Source organism: Artemia franciscana, chromosome 10 (genome assembly GCF_032884065.1).
Source record: "Artemia franciscana chromosome 10, ASM3288406v1, whole genome shotgun sequence".
NCBI lineage: Eukaryota > Metazoa > Arthropoda > Branchiopoda > Anostraca > Artemiidae > Artemia > Artemia franciscana.
Genome location: NC_088872.1, coordinates 18,754,209 through 18,769,918, shown reverse-complemented (window position 1 = coordinate 18,769,918; position 15,710 = coordinate 18,754,209). Strand labels below are relative to the sequence as shown.

Sequence of the window (15,710 nt, the reverse complement as noted above, 5' to 3'; positions counted from 1 at the left end):
GAAGCACGAAACTCGCCAACTCACTGAACCCCTCCCCCCAAATCCCCCAAAGAGAGCGAATCCAGCACGATTCTGTCAATCACGTATCAAGGACATTTGTTTATTCTATCCACCAAGCTTCATCCCGATTCCTCCACTCCAAGTGTTTTTCCAAGATTTCACCCTCCAACTCCCCCCAATGTCAAAAGATCTGGTCGGGATTTAAAATAAGAGCTCTGAGACATGAATTCCTTCTAAAAAACAAATTTCATTAGGATCCGACCATCTATTCGTAAGATAAAAATACCCCAATGTTCAAGTTTTTCAAGAATTCCGTTTTCCCCCTCCAACTCCCCCCAATGTCACAGGATCTGGTCAGAATTTAAAATCAGAACTTTAAAGCACAAGATCCTTCTAAATATCAAATTTCATTGAGATCTGGTCACCCTTTCGTAAGTTAAAGAAACCTTAATTTTCAAAATTACCCCCCCCCCAATTCCACCAAAGAGAGCAGATCCTCGTCCGGTTATGTCAGTCACGTATCTTAGACAGGCTTCTATTCTTCCCATCCAGTTTCATCCTGATCTCACCGCTTTAAGTATTTTCTAAGATTTCCCATCCCCCCCAACTGCCCCCCGCCCAATTACGCTTGATCGATTTAAAATAAAGATCTGAGTTACGAGGTCCTTCTAAATATGAAGTTTCATGAAGATCCGATCACTCCCTCGTAAGTTAAAAATACGGCATTTTTTCTTATTTTTCAGAATTAACCCCTCCCCCCAATAGAGCCGATCCGTTCCAATTATGCAAATCACGTATGTAAGACTTCTGCTTATTTTTCCCACCAAGTTTCATCCCGATTCCTCCAAACTAAGCGTTTTCCATGATTTTAGGTTTTTTTAATAAAAGGTTTTAGTTTTTTTTCTAATTTTTCAGAATTAACCCCTCCCCCAACTACCCCAAAGAGAGCGGATCCGTTCCAGTTATGTCAATCATTTATCTAGGACTTGTGCTTATTTTCCCCACCAAGTTTCATCCCGATCCCTCCACTCAAAGTGTTTTCCAAGTTTTAGGTTTCCCCCTCCCACCTCCCCCCCAATGTCACCAGATCCGGTCGGGTTTAAAATAAGAGCTCTGAGACACGATATCCTTCTAAATATCAAATCTCATTGAGATCCGATCACCCGTTCGAAGTAAAAAAATACCTTATTTTTTCTAATTTTTCAGAAATACCCCCCCCCCCAACTACCCCAAAGAGAGCGGGTCCGTTCCGTTTATGTCAATCATGTATCTAGGACTTCTGTTTATATTTCCCACCAAGTTTCATCCCGATCCCTCCACTCTGAATGTTTTCCAAGTTTTAGGTTTCCCCCTCCCAACTTCCCCTTAATGTCGCCAGTTCCGGTCGGGATTTAAATAAGAGCTCTAAGACACAATATCCTTCTAAACATCAAATTTCATTGAGATCTGATCACCCGTTCGTAAGTTTTAAATACCTCATTTTTTCTATTTTTTCAGAATTACCCCCCCCCCCCCTCCAACTACCCCAAAGAGAGCGTATCCGTTCCAATTATGTCAATCATGTATCTGGGACTTGTGCTTATTTTTCCCATCAAGTTTCATCCCGATCCCTCCACTCTAAGTGTTTTCCAAGATTTTAGGTCTCTACTCCAACTCCCCCCAATGTCACCAGATACGGTCGGGATTTAAAATAAGAGCTCTGAGACACAATATCATTCCAAACATCAAATTTCATTAAGATCCCATCACCCACTCATAAGTTAAAAAACTTCATTATTTCTATTTTTTCCGAATTAACCGGCCCCCCACTCCCCCACCCAGATGGTCAAATCGGGAAAATGATTCTAATTTAATCTGGTCCGGTCCCTGATACGCTTGCCAAATTTTATCGTCCTAGCTTACCTGGAAGTGCCTAAAGTAGCACCTAACATAAAAAAGTAGCACTCTACCTAAAGTAGCAAAACCGGGACCGACAGACAGACCAACAGACAGACCGACAGAATTTGCGATTGCTATATGTCACTTGGTTAATATCAAGTGCCATAAAAAGGTTGACCCCTCGTCAACGCCTCGCTCTTTATTCTAAAAGTTTTTTTTATTGTTTTAAAAAGTAGAGCTGAGAGAAAGAGTCAAACTTTAACATTAAGAGCCAGGCGTTGAGGAGGGGTCAACCCCTTTTATATACGGAGTCATTTCTGTTTGTTTAAGTTTTAATGTTGCTCCTTACTTGCAGTTACTCCAGAGTATCTGATGTTGTAAGTGGAGTAACCTAGGGCACTGTTTTGGGTCCTACTATATTCCTTACATATATCTATGATATGGTGAATGGAATAAAAAACCACATTACTTTCTATGCACATGACTCCAAGTTGTTCAGACCTGCTGAGCAACAAAGTCTGCGGTGTGACCATTTTTAAATTCAACAAGAGCTAAGAGCTCATATGGCACTTGTGACGAGGTCGGAAGAGCCAAGAGCTCATATGGTATGAGCTCTAGCGAAATTCTAAGAATCAATAGATCGCTTTAAAAAGAAAATCAGAGGCTTAATACCGGTCGGGATTTAAAATAAGAGCTCTGAGTCACGAGGTCCTTCAAAATATCAAAATACATTAAGATCTAATCACCCACTCGTAAGTTAAAAATAACTCAATTTTTCTAATTTTTTCTCTCCCTTCAGCCTCTCAGATGGTCGAATCGCGAAAACGACTTTATCAAGTCAATTTGTGCAGCTCCCTGACGCACCTACCAATTTTCATCATCCTAGCACGTCCAGAAGCACCAAACTCGCCAAAGCACTGAACCCCATCTCCTAACTTCCCCAAAAAGAGCGGATCCAGTCCGGTTACGTTAATCACGTATCTACGACATTTATAAGCGTTTTCCAAGATTTCCGCTTTCCCCCTCCAACTCCCCCCAATGTCAAACGATCTGGTCGGGATTTACAATAAGAGCTCTGAGACATGATATACCTCTAAATATCAAATTTCATTAAGATCCGGTCACCCGTTCTTAAGCTAAAAAAAAAACTCAGTTTTTCTGATTTTTCGAAATTAACAACCCCCAGCTCCCCAAAGAGAACGGATCCGTAGCAATTATGTCAATCTCGTATCTATAACTTGTGCTTATTCTTCCCATCAAGTTTCATCCTGATCTCTCCACTCAAGGCTTTTCCGAGATTTCCGGTTTCCAAGATTTCTGTTTCCCCCCTCCAACCCTCTATGTCCCCGGATCCGATCCGAATTGAAATGGAGCATCTGAGACATAAGATTTTTCTATTTATCAAGTTTCATTAAGATCCGATTAGGATTTCCCCCTCCAACTCCCTTCAATATCTCCAGGTCTGGTCGGAACTGAAAATGAGAGTTCTAAAACACAAGATCCTTCTAGATATCAGATTTCATCAAGATCTGATCACCCGTTCATAAGTTACAAATGCCTCAATTTTTCTAGTTTTTACAAATTATCCCCCCCCCCACTCCACCAAAGAGAGCGGATCCGGTCCAGTTATGTCAGTCACCAATCTTGGACTTGTGCTTATTCTTTCCATCAAGTTTCATTCTGAATTCTCTGCTTTAAGCGTTTTCCAAGATTTCCAGCCCCCCCCCCCCCCTAGTAACACTGGATCCGGCCGGGATTCAAAATTAGAGATCTGAGTTTCGAGGTCCTTCTAGATATGAAATTTCATCAAGATACGATCACTCTTTTGTAAGTTAAAAATACTTCGTTTTTTCTAATTTTTTAGAATCAAGACTCCCCCTAACTCCCCCAAAGAGAGCAGATCCGTTCTGATTATATCAATCCCGTATCTAAGACTTGTACTTATTTTTCCCACTAAGTTTTATCCTGATCCCTCCACTCTAAGCGTTTTCCAAGATTTTAGGTTTTGCCCCCCAATTTCCCCTCGACCGGATCCGGTCGGGATTTAAAATAAGAGCTCTGAGACACGATATCCTTCTAAACATCAAATTTCATTAAGATCCGATCACTCCTTCGTAATTTAGAAATACCTCATTTTTTTAGAATTAACCCTCCTCCTCCAACTCCCCCAAAGAGAGCGGATCCGTTCCAGTTATTTCATTTTTTTTCAAATTAACCAACCCCCTACTCCCCCCCAGATGGTCAAATTGCAAAAAAAACAACTATTTCTAATTTAATCTGGTCCGGTCCCTGATACGCCTGCAAAATTTCATCGTCCTAGCTTACCTGGAAGTACCTAAAATAGCAAAACCAGGACACAGACCAACAGAATATGCAAGTGCTATATGTCACTTGGTTAATACCAAGTGCCATGAAAATGGGCAGAGGGCTTGCAAAAAGCTCAGGTGATTAGTTTGGGATTCACCTGCTCAGTTAGCACGCTATCATCAATGACCACCAGCTACAGGATCATCCTATTTCTGGCAACTGCAATTTAAGGTAATTATTGGCTAATTGAGTTCAACACATCAAAGTGCAGTTTTCTTTACTTTGGTAGCAATTGCCATTGTTGTAAGTACAACAACTATAATCCCACTTCAATGTCAAATTCATTACTTAGGATAAGTCACAAAAAAAAGATTTAGGAATACTAAAAGATGAACAACTAAAATTCCATGGCCCCCAGCAATAAACAGTCTTAAAAGCAAATTCAAGCATAGGTCTCCTCAAATGCACTATAACCAAGTGATTCCACAAAAAAATCTTTTAAAGGCTATGGTCAGACTTGTATTGGCTTTTTATGCATGTTTTCCCCCCTATTCCTATAAGAATGATACTAGCCTAATTGAGGGATTTCAAAGACATGCGAAAAAGTGTATAGCTGGCCTACATGATCTCCCTTACAACAAGAGACTAGAGTGCCTGCAGTTGCCAACACTAGTTTTCAGACACAACTTTAGTGACATGATGCTGGCCTACAAATATAATGCACAACCAAATAGCCCCCTCATTAGCAAACATTCAAGCCAGCAAGTAAAAAAAGGCTAAAGGCATAAGCTTTCAAAACCACCTGTTAATAAAAAAAAGCGGCAACATTTCTTCTCTAAGCATGTTGTTGATGACTCAAAGAGTCTTCAAGCTAAAACAGTGGCTTCCCATTCACCCACTGATACCAACATCACCATACAAGTGTCTTGCTTGGAGGCTGATGCTGGTTGTCATAGCCAACCATTTCACATACTCAATCCAAAGTTGTTTTTTGTGTGGTGGTGTCAGGTTCGAATCACTGAAGAATGGTCATCATAGAACATACCTACCTTGTGGTCACTGTTACTGAGTAGGCTTAAATTACATCCCTTCAGTAGACCTCTTACAGTATGTCACTGGGCCTTAGCACATTGACAAAAGCTTACCATCCTTAACAGAGAACACAAGAGATCCAGTATGGACCTTTATTTTACTCCAAAGTGCAAATTAAAATAATCTCTGGTTGATATGATATTACTGAACCTAGTCAAAGCATTTTCAAAGTATGGCATTGCCTTAAATTACAGCTTGAAACAATCTAAGGATTTTTCCTTGTGAAGCTCCAGTCTTCATCTGAAAATATCAACAGTCAGCAATAGCTGCATATTCAGAGAATTTGACCCAATCATTGACATTTCCAGAAGAAAAGAACTAAGTAAAGACTGTGGTTTAGCTAAACTTATTTAGAAGTTTCTGCTGATGGTACAGAAGTGTTGGAAGTTTCAGTTTCGCTAGTTTTACAGGGTAAGAGAGTTCCTACATGCCAGATACCATTTTAATGGCACATCTCTGTATGTCTTCCAGAACCTTAATACCTGTCTTAAAACATGGGGAGGTAGGAGATATCCCACCTTAAAGTGTGGTCTGAACTAGTCCTTTGCACAGAAGACTCTGGGGTTCATTGTCAATAATGACAGCAACATTTAGCTCATTATTTATGTGTCCCCGTCGTCATTTATATATCCTCCTGTGCCCCCGGCGTCCCCGTTGTAGTTGTGTCCCTGTGTCCCGGTCGTCATTTGTATCCCGGTGTCCCGGTCTGTATATACATTCGTTTTTGAAATGGTATATGATGAAATAAATTTTGTATTTTTCCCCTTTTTTTCTTTTTAGTTTTTTTTTGGTTTTTACTTTTTTAGTTTTTTTTCTCTTTTCTTTTTAGTTTTTTTTATTTTTAATTTTTTTTTAGTTCTGTTTTTCTCCTTTATTTTTCATATTTTTCATTTTTTTATTTTTTTCTTTTTTAGTTTTCTCAGTTTTTTAGCTTTTTTAGTCTTTTCATTAGTTTTTAGTTTTTTTTTCTTTTTAGTTTTTTTGTAGTTTTTACCTTTTTTTTAGTTTTTTTTTTTTTTACTTATGTCCAGGTCGTCATTTATACTCCCTGTGTCCCGTTCGTCATTTGTGTCCCAGTGCTTTGTTGATGGTGATTGCTAATCAAACATTCCTTGCGTCCCGGTCGCTTTCTCTTTGAGTGTCCTGGTCGTCATTTATATTCCCTATGTGCCGGTGTCTCGGTCGTCATTTGTATCCTGATGTCCCGGTCTGTAATTTCGTCAGTCGACACAAAAACATGACGTCACTCGACAGACACACACACACACAGACAACTTATCTATCTATATATATAAAAATAAGTTATCTGTGGATGTGTCTGTCAGGTAACGTCATGTTTGTGTGTTGACTGACGTCATGAAGTTAGTTGTTGTCATTTTTGTTATGACGGTGACGTCATTAAAGATATATAAGACATGCGTTCACGTAGAAATCTATTAATGTTTAACTTTAAAATGACTGATGAACTTACAATGGCAACAGCCAAGGAAGATGCTCAAAGAGTCTATGCCAAAAAACTTGCTGCTGATAGAGAAAGTCAGAAAAGAAAGCGTGCTGAGGAATCAAAAGAACAGCAAGGAAACAGGCTTCAGGCTGATAGAGAAAGAAAGAACAGAAAGCGTGCCGAGGAACTACCAGAGCAACGCGAAAGCAGACTTGCTGCTAAAAGAGAAAGTGAAAAAAGAAGGCGTGCCGAGGAATCACAAAAACAGCAAGAAATCAGGCTTGCTGCTGAAAGAGAAAGTAAGAAAAGAAAGCGTGCCAAGGAATCAGAGCAACCTGAAAGTTATTGCCTGGCATTCAGGTACAGCCCAGTCGATAATTATAGCTTGAGTAGATGTGTTCAAATCGGAACTATGTCTAAAATTTGTCCCTATTGCAAGGCCTTGAAATTCAATGGTGAAACAATGGGAATGTGTTGCGCCTCAGGAAAAGTTAAACTTACTCTATTGGCTGCACCACCAGAGCCATTGAAGACTTTCCTTACTGGAACTACGTCAGAATCTAAGCATTTTTTGAAACAAATCAGAAAATATAACTCATGTTTCCAAATGACGTCGTTTGGAGCCCAAATCGAAAATCCAGATCAATTTAGGTCTATTTTCAAAGTAAAAGCGCAAATTTATCATAGAGCAGGGTCCCTTCTACCAATCTCAGGCGAGAATCATAAATTTTTACAATTGTACTTCATCAGTGATAGAAATTCTGAATTGAATGCACGTTGCAAAATTTCTCCCAACGTTGAAAGGACAATCGTTTCCCAATTGCAACATCTTTTCCACGAAAATAATAATTTAGTGCGTCTGTTCAAAACAGCCATCGATTTGATGCCTACTGATACGCATAAAATTGTTATTTCCGCTGACAAAACGCCTCCTGGCCAACATGTGCGTAGATACAATGCTCCAACTATCGACGAAGTGGCCATCGTTATGGTCGGTGATCAGTTTTTACCTCGAGATATTATACTTTATAAGCGAAACGCTCAGTTGTTTCATGAATGCTTCAGGATATAGCAAAAAGCAATATCCTTGACTTTTAGTATCCAACACTATTACTGGCAATGATGATTACCCACAATATAGAAGATCTACTGAAGATGGCGGTAAAACAGCAATAATAAAGAAGCGTAACAGTACCACCATTGAAGTAGATAACCAGTGGGTTGCTCCATATTCCCCATTATTATCAAAAACATTTAATGCACACATAAACGTTGAATACTGTAACTTCGTAAAGGCAATCAAATACATATGTGGCTTGCAGCCCGAAATCAAAGATATCAACGAAATCGCACAATATCAGGCTGGAAGATACATAAGCAGTAATGAAGCTGTTTGGCAAATTCTTTCATTCCCGATACATGAACGTAGTCCAGCTGTTGTTCACTTAGCGGTACATTTACAGAATGGTAAACGTGTTTATTTCTCGGAAACCAACGTGCAACAAAGAGCCCTGAATCCACGAGATACAAAGTTAACCGGTTTCTTTTTGCTTTGCAAAAATGATTCTTTTGCAAAAAACTGCTGTATACTGAAGTGCCTTCGTATTACACATGGAATACTAAAAATAAAGTATTTGAACGTCGAAAACAGGGTAAGTCAGTCAATGGCCAACCTACCATCTTCAAAGATACCACAATAGGAAGACTCTACGCCGTTCACCCCAATCAACATGAATGCTTCTTTCTACGCCTGCTTTTGGTGAATGTACCCGGTCCAACATCCTTTGAGTATTTGAGAACTGTAAACGGTACTATACATGACACTTACTGTAGTGCATGCCAAGCTCTGAATTTATTGGAGAATGACCAACACTGGGATAACTGCATCAATGACGCGTGCAAAACGTCAACTCCAAGTCAAATTTGTGCATTGTTTGGAATCATTCTAACAACTTGCTCTCGTTCAGCTCCAACAGAGTTATGGGGAAAATATAAATCAAAATGTCTGAAGATATACTCCATCGAAAATGGTTAGAGATGTCAGATATGACTTTTGATTTTACATCAGAAATTTATAACTACACTTTAGTCATTATACAAGATTTGTGCGTATGTATGGCAAACAAACCTCTTCAGGATTTGAGAATGCCTTCACCTAATCATACTGCTGCTGTTTTGACATGTGTAGAATTGGATCGTGAACAAAGTTACAGTATGAGTGATCTATTGTTGTATGTACAAAATAACATTTCCAAGTTAATGTCAGAATAAAAAGACATTTATGGTATGATAATGCATTGTGTTGATAACAATGTTGGAGAAATTTTCTTTTTGGATGCACCAGGAGGTACTGGTAAAACGTTTGTGATAAAACTAATTCTGGCATTGCAGGAGATTTCAGGCAAACATTACCAATAATACCTAGATCAACCCCTGCAGACAAAATGAATGCTTGACTGAAAAATTCTAATTTATGGGCACACGTAAAAACATTAAAATTAACTACAAATTTGCTTGTCCGATTGCAAACGATGACTCTGGTCAAAAATTTCCAGATCAATTGCTGGCAATTGGAAATGGAAAGCTCCCAGTAGACTCAATTTCAGGATGTATACAACTACCTGCTGAATTCTGTAATTTAGTGACGTCCAAAAATGAATTGATTGAAAAAGTATTTACGAATATTCCAAACAACTATAAAAATAATAAATGGCTAAGTTTTACAAGTCAGTCAACACAGTTTTGGAACCAAATGAGGTGGTTAATTATCCATCTGAATTTTTAAATTCTGTTGATCTTTCAGGGTTTCCACCACACATGCTACAACTAAAAATAGGTGTACCAATAATGCTGTTAAGAAATATCAACCCACCAAAGCTTTGCAATGGCACGCAACTCGCAATAAAAAAACAATGAAAACATAACAGAGGCCACAATCTTGACAGGGCCTTTTGAGGGTGAGGCTGTTCTTATTCCTTGCATTCCTATGATTCCAACGGATCTGCCTTTTCAATTTAAAAGATTGCAATTCCCAATTCGATTAGCATTTGCAATCACCATCAACAAAGCTCAAGGTCAATCATTAGAAAAATGTGGTATAGATCTTAATACTTATTGTTTTTCCCATGGACAATTGTATGTTGCATGTTTGAGGGTTGGTAAACCTGACAATCTATTTATATGTAGTGACAATTGGACAGCAAAGAATGCTGTATATTCGCAAGTTTTATGCAGTTAATTTGTATTGTATCTATCTATCTATATATAAACGAGTTCTGTGTATGCATGTTTCTTTGTTTTTAAAAAGAGCGCTTGCATATGACATCATTATAAGTACATAAGGCTTTGTACATGCAGAGACAATGGGAAAGCCAAGAATGTTGTATATTCGCAAGTTTTACATAGTTCAAAACACATATATAAATCTATCCATATTCATAGGTGGTACACAGGGACACAACTACAATGGCGCGTAACAACTTACGCGCGCGGGGGGGCTTGGGGGGCGTGAAGCGCCCCCACCAACTAGGTGTTGGGGTGGCGCGAAGTACCATCCCAACAGCTAGTTACAGATAAAATGCAAATTTCTGATTTTTCTTGAACTGCAATAATTTCTGTATTTAAATTTCGAGCAAATTTTACTGATTTGGACACCATTGTAAATGCAAAAAGTGTCCTGTACCTGTGTTGGTTGTGTTCAAGTCTGCTGAAACTGCAAGAAAAGTGTTTTCATGTAAGTTGAAACTTGCTTGGTCAGAAATATTTTTTACCAAGTACCTAACATCAAAAAAGAAACAGATTCTTGACTTGACTAAAAGTAAGCTTGGAAACAGAAAAGTCTGGTTGAACAACAGGACAATTTTTGGAAAAGACTCAGCAGGAGAGATCCATAAAATTAGAGCTATGGCTGAAGTGGTCCGTTTGCCAAATCTGACTGCATAATTTTGAGTTATGAAATTATGTTGTTGCACTACTTGTATGTTTGTTTTCCTCTTTGCATTTTATAGCGAAAATGTCAGTTTCTTTCATGTTTATCTCTTCCTTTTTCCTTCTTCTTTCTGCCTATCAGACTTTTTTTGTATTAAATAAATATTTGGGGTTTTTAATTGATGAAAATCTGTTGTGGAAAAACCATTCAAATGCTATAGCTGAAAAATTAAGCAGAGTTCTTGGGGTGATGCAAAGAAATAAAAATCTGGTCCCAAAAAAGATTCTAAAAATGATTTATTTTTCTATATTTTGTCCATATATTAGCTATGGATGCTCTATATGGGCAAGTAATTTTGTAACATGTTTCAAAAGAGTACAAAAACTTCAGAATAGAGCTGTAAGATTATTATTAGAATTTTATGATTCTGATGATGTTCCTGCTCATGAGCATTTTAAAAAGAATAAGTTAATGGATGTATCCCAAATTCAAGGTTACCAAGTTGTGATTATCTCATATAAATATTTGAATTGCCTGCTCACCCCTGCTTTTGAAAATCTTTTTACTTTTAATAGACTGTCATGATCATAATACAAGAAAAGCTGATAACACTCATGAGTTTAGGAGTACTACTTGGGCATCTTTTGTGATTTGCCATTATGGTCCCCATGTTGGAATATTTTGCCTGAGGGTGTGAAAAAGGTGCCTAGTCTTCCAGCTTTCAAGTCACAGGTAAAGAGATTTCTTTTATCTTGTGAGTAATTTTAATGTAAAGCCTTTTCCAGGTTGTCATTCTATTCAAGGCATTTCCTTGATTTACTTGCTGTTAATTTTTTCTGTCTTCTTCTGTCTTTTTCCCCTTTCTCTTTTTTTTCCTTTCTTCCTTTGTCAGTTGAGTTTCTTTTGTATTGAGTAGCGTGATATGAATGTGGTTTTAATTAGCTGAGGGTGATAACCTTGCTTGCCCTTACAAGCTTATTGCCTTCCTTGGCAGGCAAATGGCAAATAGTGTTTGTTTTCTTTTCTTAATAAATGTACATCTCAATACCTTAAATCACTGGTACTAGTATGTACATCACATATCTATTCTGCTATTATTGCTTAAAATATCTGTGAAAAGAAACATACATAGATTAAAATAAGGCTAAAATACCAGAAAAAATAAATAAATAAAAAGGTCAATACAATAAAAACAGAAGTTAATTTAGTTACTATAGTTAAAACATCTATAAAAGGAAGCATAAATACAAAATAAAAAGGTCAATACAATGAATATAAAAGTCAATACATTATAACTTCTCTTGAATTTTCCTTTGTATCCATTGGTTACAACAGAAGGTCAGCTCAAGTGTTAATCACCATTCATGTTTCTCTATGTACTGTTAAAATGATGCATTATCTTTTAGCTGAGGCTTTGTTTGTCAGACTTCTATACAGCTCATTGATTTGCCACTAAATTTCTACTGATTATAATTTATATGTTCAAATTCTTATGAAACTACAAACCACACATGTGGCAAAATCATTAACTGCAGCCCAAATTTGAAAGTTGTATGACAGAGCAATAAAAAATTGTGGTGGAATATTGAGCAGGAGAATTGGTATAGGAACATGCTCATTTACCAACATAAAACCATAATTTAGGTAAAATTCTAGATCAGTGACTTTTGGCTATCTCAGAAAGGGGCTAAATTAGGAAAATGAAACTTTCATGGATGGGTCAAAAGGCTAAAGTATGTCATGGGAAGGTGATTTGAAGTACCTACCTTTACTTCCTCTCCCTCTAGAGGGTCCTGACCTTTAAAAATATGTATGTTATAAAAGTGAAACCTTGCAAAATAGATCTTCTGCTTGAATGAAGTATAACAAAATCGTTTTCTGTTTCATAACTTTGCTCAGTCCCAATTTATAAGATTTTAAAGATATGCAAATATATTTCCTAAATTTGGAAAAAAAGAACATTGACATGGCTCAGAATTCTACTTAAATCACAGGAATTACATTTTCAGAGCTAAAGCAACTAGTAACTGAAAACTATGGTAAAATATTGTTTTGTCAAAATTTCAATAGGTCACTTGTCATGTAGGCAAATTTCAGGTCCTCTAGAGGAAGAAGGAGTGGAGGTGGGTACTTTAAAATACCTTCCCGTGACATACTTTAGCCTATAGACTCATCCCTGAAAGTTTTATTTCCTAACTGCACCCCTTTCCAAGATAGCCAAAAGTCACTAAAATAGAATTTTACCAAAAATATTCATTTAACCACTATACTTCTAGAAGTGTTTTGGTCATCTTAACAAAAATTGTTGGTCAATGTTGGTATTACCAGAACAATTTTTTGGGACATGAAATTATTGTTAATAGAGGTATTTAACTCACTGTTATGGAGTTATTCTGGCCTAAATATTCTTATATTTATGCATATAGAATTGCAATCACTTTTATTTTTGTTGATAAGAAATTTCAAATTCCTAACATTTTTAAGACTGAAAATTGCTCTGTGGCTTTTAAAGACAATTTTTTTGTTAGGTTGAGTTTGAGGTAGTTTTGCAAGAGAGAAAAGACATTTAAAAAGTCAAAATGCATCTATTATCAATAGTTTCATGACCCAAAAGAATTATTCTGGTAATACCAACATTGACCAAATTGTTCTGAGAATCTAGTCCTGTGCTAGGATAAACGTAGGAAACTGTTCAGATAGGTTATTTAAGAACTGCTGACACTGGCTTGTTTTGCAAGCTTAGGCTAGCCTATTTCAGCATTTTAAACTTACAAAAGAGCTTGATCAAAGGATTACCATTGGCTTGTTTCAAGGTTATTTTTACAGTTGGAGACTTAAATTGAGGATTTGACTTGCTATTGGCTTTTGTTAAGAGCCTTGATTTAAGCTTGCCAGGCTATACTTAGTCAGCTTTTAAGCTTGCTGCAAGTTTTGTAGAGGCTTTGGCTTGCTTTTCAAACCTTGTTTGGCTTTCATAGCAAGCTTGATGAAAGGAACTTTGTAGTAGACTAGAAGCTTTACAAGTAGCCTAGTCTACATCTCTGCAAAAGGGAAGAGAAAGAGTGTGCTGAAAGCCCAACTCTATACTAGAATTAAAATTTCTTTTTTTAATTTCCAATACATAGTAGCCTGGGTTAGTCTACCTGAAAGCAATTTTCAAACTATTGGGAGTTTCAGGGTAGGCCTAAACCAAGCTTCAGTTCAGTATATTTGTCTTTCTTATTTCAATTTGATAAGTGGAGCATAAGTAGCCAAACTTAGCCTATATTGTTGGGCTTAAATTCCAGCAAAGAACTTAAGCCTTCACTATAACAAAATTTCAAAATATGTGTGAAACTGCAATTCGATGAAATACATATAAAAGATCCAGATGAAAATTACCATGAAGAATGTCTTCGATAAATTTCCAGAGCCAATCTAACTATCACACAATAACCTAGCACGTTTTAACCACGTGCTAAAAGTCGCTGTCAGATGTCGTGTTATATACAAATAATGATAATGAAGAATATACTTCAGGTTCTTCAACAATATATCTATATATCTAATAAATATCGTATATATCTAAAGAAAGAAAGACAAGAAAAATTGGTATATGCAACGGTGAAACGAACCTCAATAGGAAATCAGCAAACTGGGCATGATAGAGACCCTTTAAAAAATGTTTTAGTATATTTCAGTGAACAAATGATACAATTTTTTTCTAAAAGAATGTCAAGGATACATGTTTTTTTTCTTTCTTTTTTTTGAGGAAGTGACCCTGTCGAACCAATAGTCTTTGGCTATTAGTAAGGATGAAAATTAAAAGCTCTAGTACTACTTTGGAGCAACTTATATCAGAGCAAACTAGTGTTTTTTTTGTGATGCTAAACTACAAATTTGGCCCATTGAAGGCCAAAATACAATCGAGTGAAAAAACAAATAGCTGATGAACTTTAGCATTAGCAAAAAACTATGCATATACCCTTCTATTTCAAGAAGAAATAATTCTGCACGATGGCGTATATTTGTTTTCAAAGATATACACAGTCCATACAAAATCAATGGTTAGTGTGGACAATTTTTTGTAACTTTTATTTGACCGAGCTCATCCATTTGAGGCTTCATAAATTTATCTTCAGTGGTTTATGCTTGCACACCAAGCATCAGCAACGAAGAAAGTGGATTTTCGAGTGGGTGAAGGTTTGTGTGTTCAATCTCAAAAAGTATATTTTTAGGCCAATTTTTTTTCATATTTAAATAGATATGGAGTTAGGGAAATAAAATTCACTCTTTTGTTTCGCTCAGTATAAAAAATGGCCTACTTTTGAACCACTCATCCCGTGTTGAAAAAATGCCTTAATCTAACATAAAATATTACATCTATAGGCCTGCTGCTGAAGAAGGGTAGGTTTTGGGAGGACTACTTAATGAAAAAGATATATGTTATTTCCTTCCCTTGAAATTCCTTAAAATAACGATCCCAAGTTCAAAATTTATAATTTATCCCCCCCCACACACACAAAAAAAAACATTTTTAAGCAGTGCTTGATTGAGCTAAACAATCAAATGCATCATGGGCGATATCCGTGAAGTAACTATTGCTAAAAGTGAGGAGCATCGCATTATTTCTATATAGAATGTCATGCATGGTATTTCTTTATCCACCGGATAGTCGTACTGAACCAGTGATTGTTATTTTAATTTTTCAATTTACAAACATAAAAAACACTTATACTATGATTTGTCCTGATAAAGCGCAACTGACACAATGGGTTTCAGAACTTTTATGGTTGATAAAAGTGAATGACACAATAGCCAAACTCTTGTTTATCGTAATTTTTGTTCGGTCAAAATTTAACTTCTCTGTTAAATTTCATTTTTTATAGTCTTGAGTTGTATTTATTCATCTAGATCAGTATCTGTTATCTTTGTGTGTTGACATGATTATGTATATCGTCTCATATTCTTTGAAGTTTTATCTTCATACCCTTAACCTTCTCAAAGGCAACCAGGATTGAACATTCTGCTCTGCAAATGATTATTTCGGTACGTAAACAATAGGGAAATCTAGAAATTGAA

General features: G+C 36.7%; 1 protein-coding gene across 2 annotated transcripts in view; it reads right to left on the bottom strand.

Moving 5' to 3' along the window:
* LOC136031873 (la-related protein 1B-like) overlaps nt 1–14,136 on the bottom strand; it is a gene marked incomplete at its 3' end in the record, with an annotated part of 52,596 nt that extends 38,460 nt beyond the window's left edge. For both annotated transcript variants that reach the window (XM_065711808.1, XM_065711809.1), the window contains 1 exon segment: nt 14,031–14,136.
* Nucleotides 14,137–15,710: the final 1,574 nt, after the last annotated feature.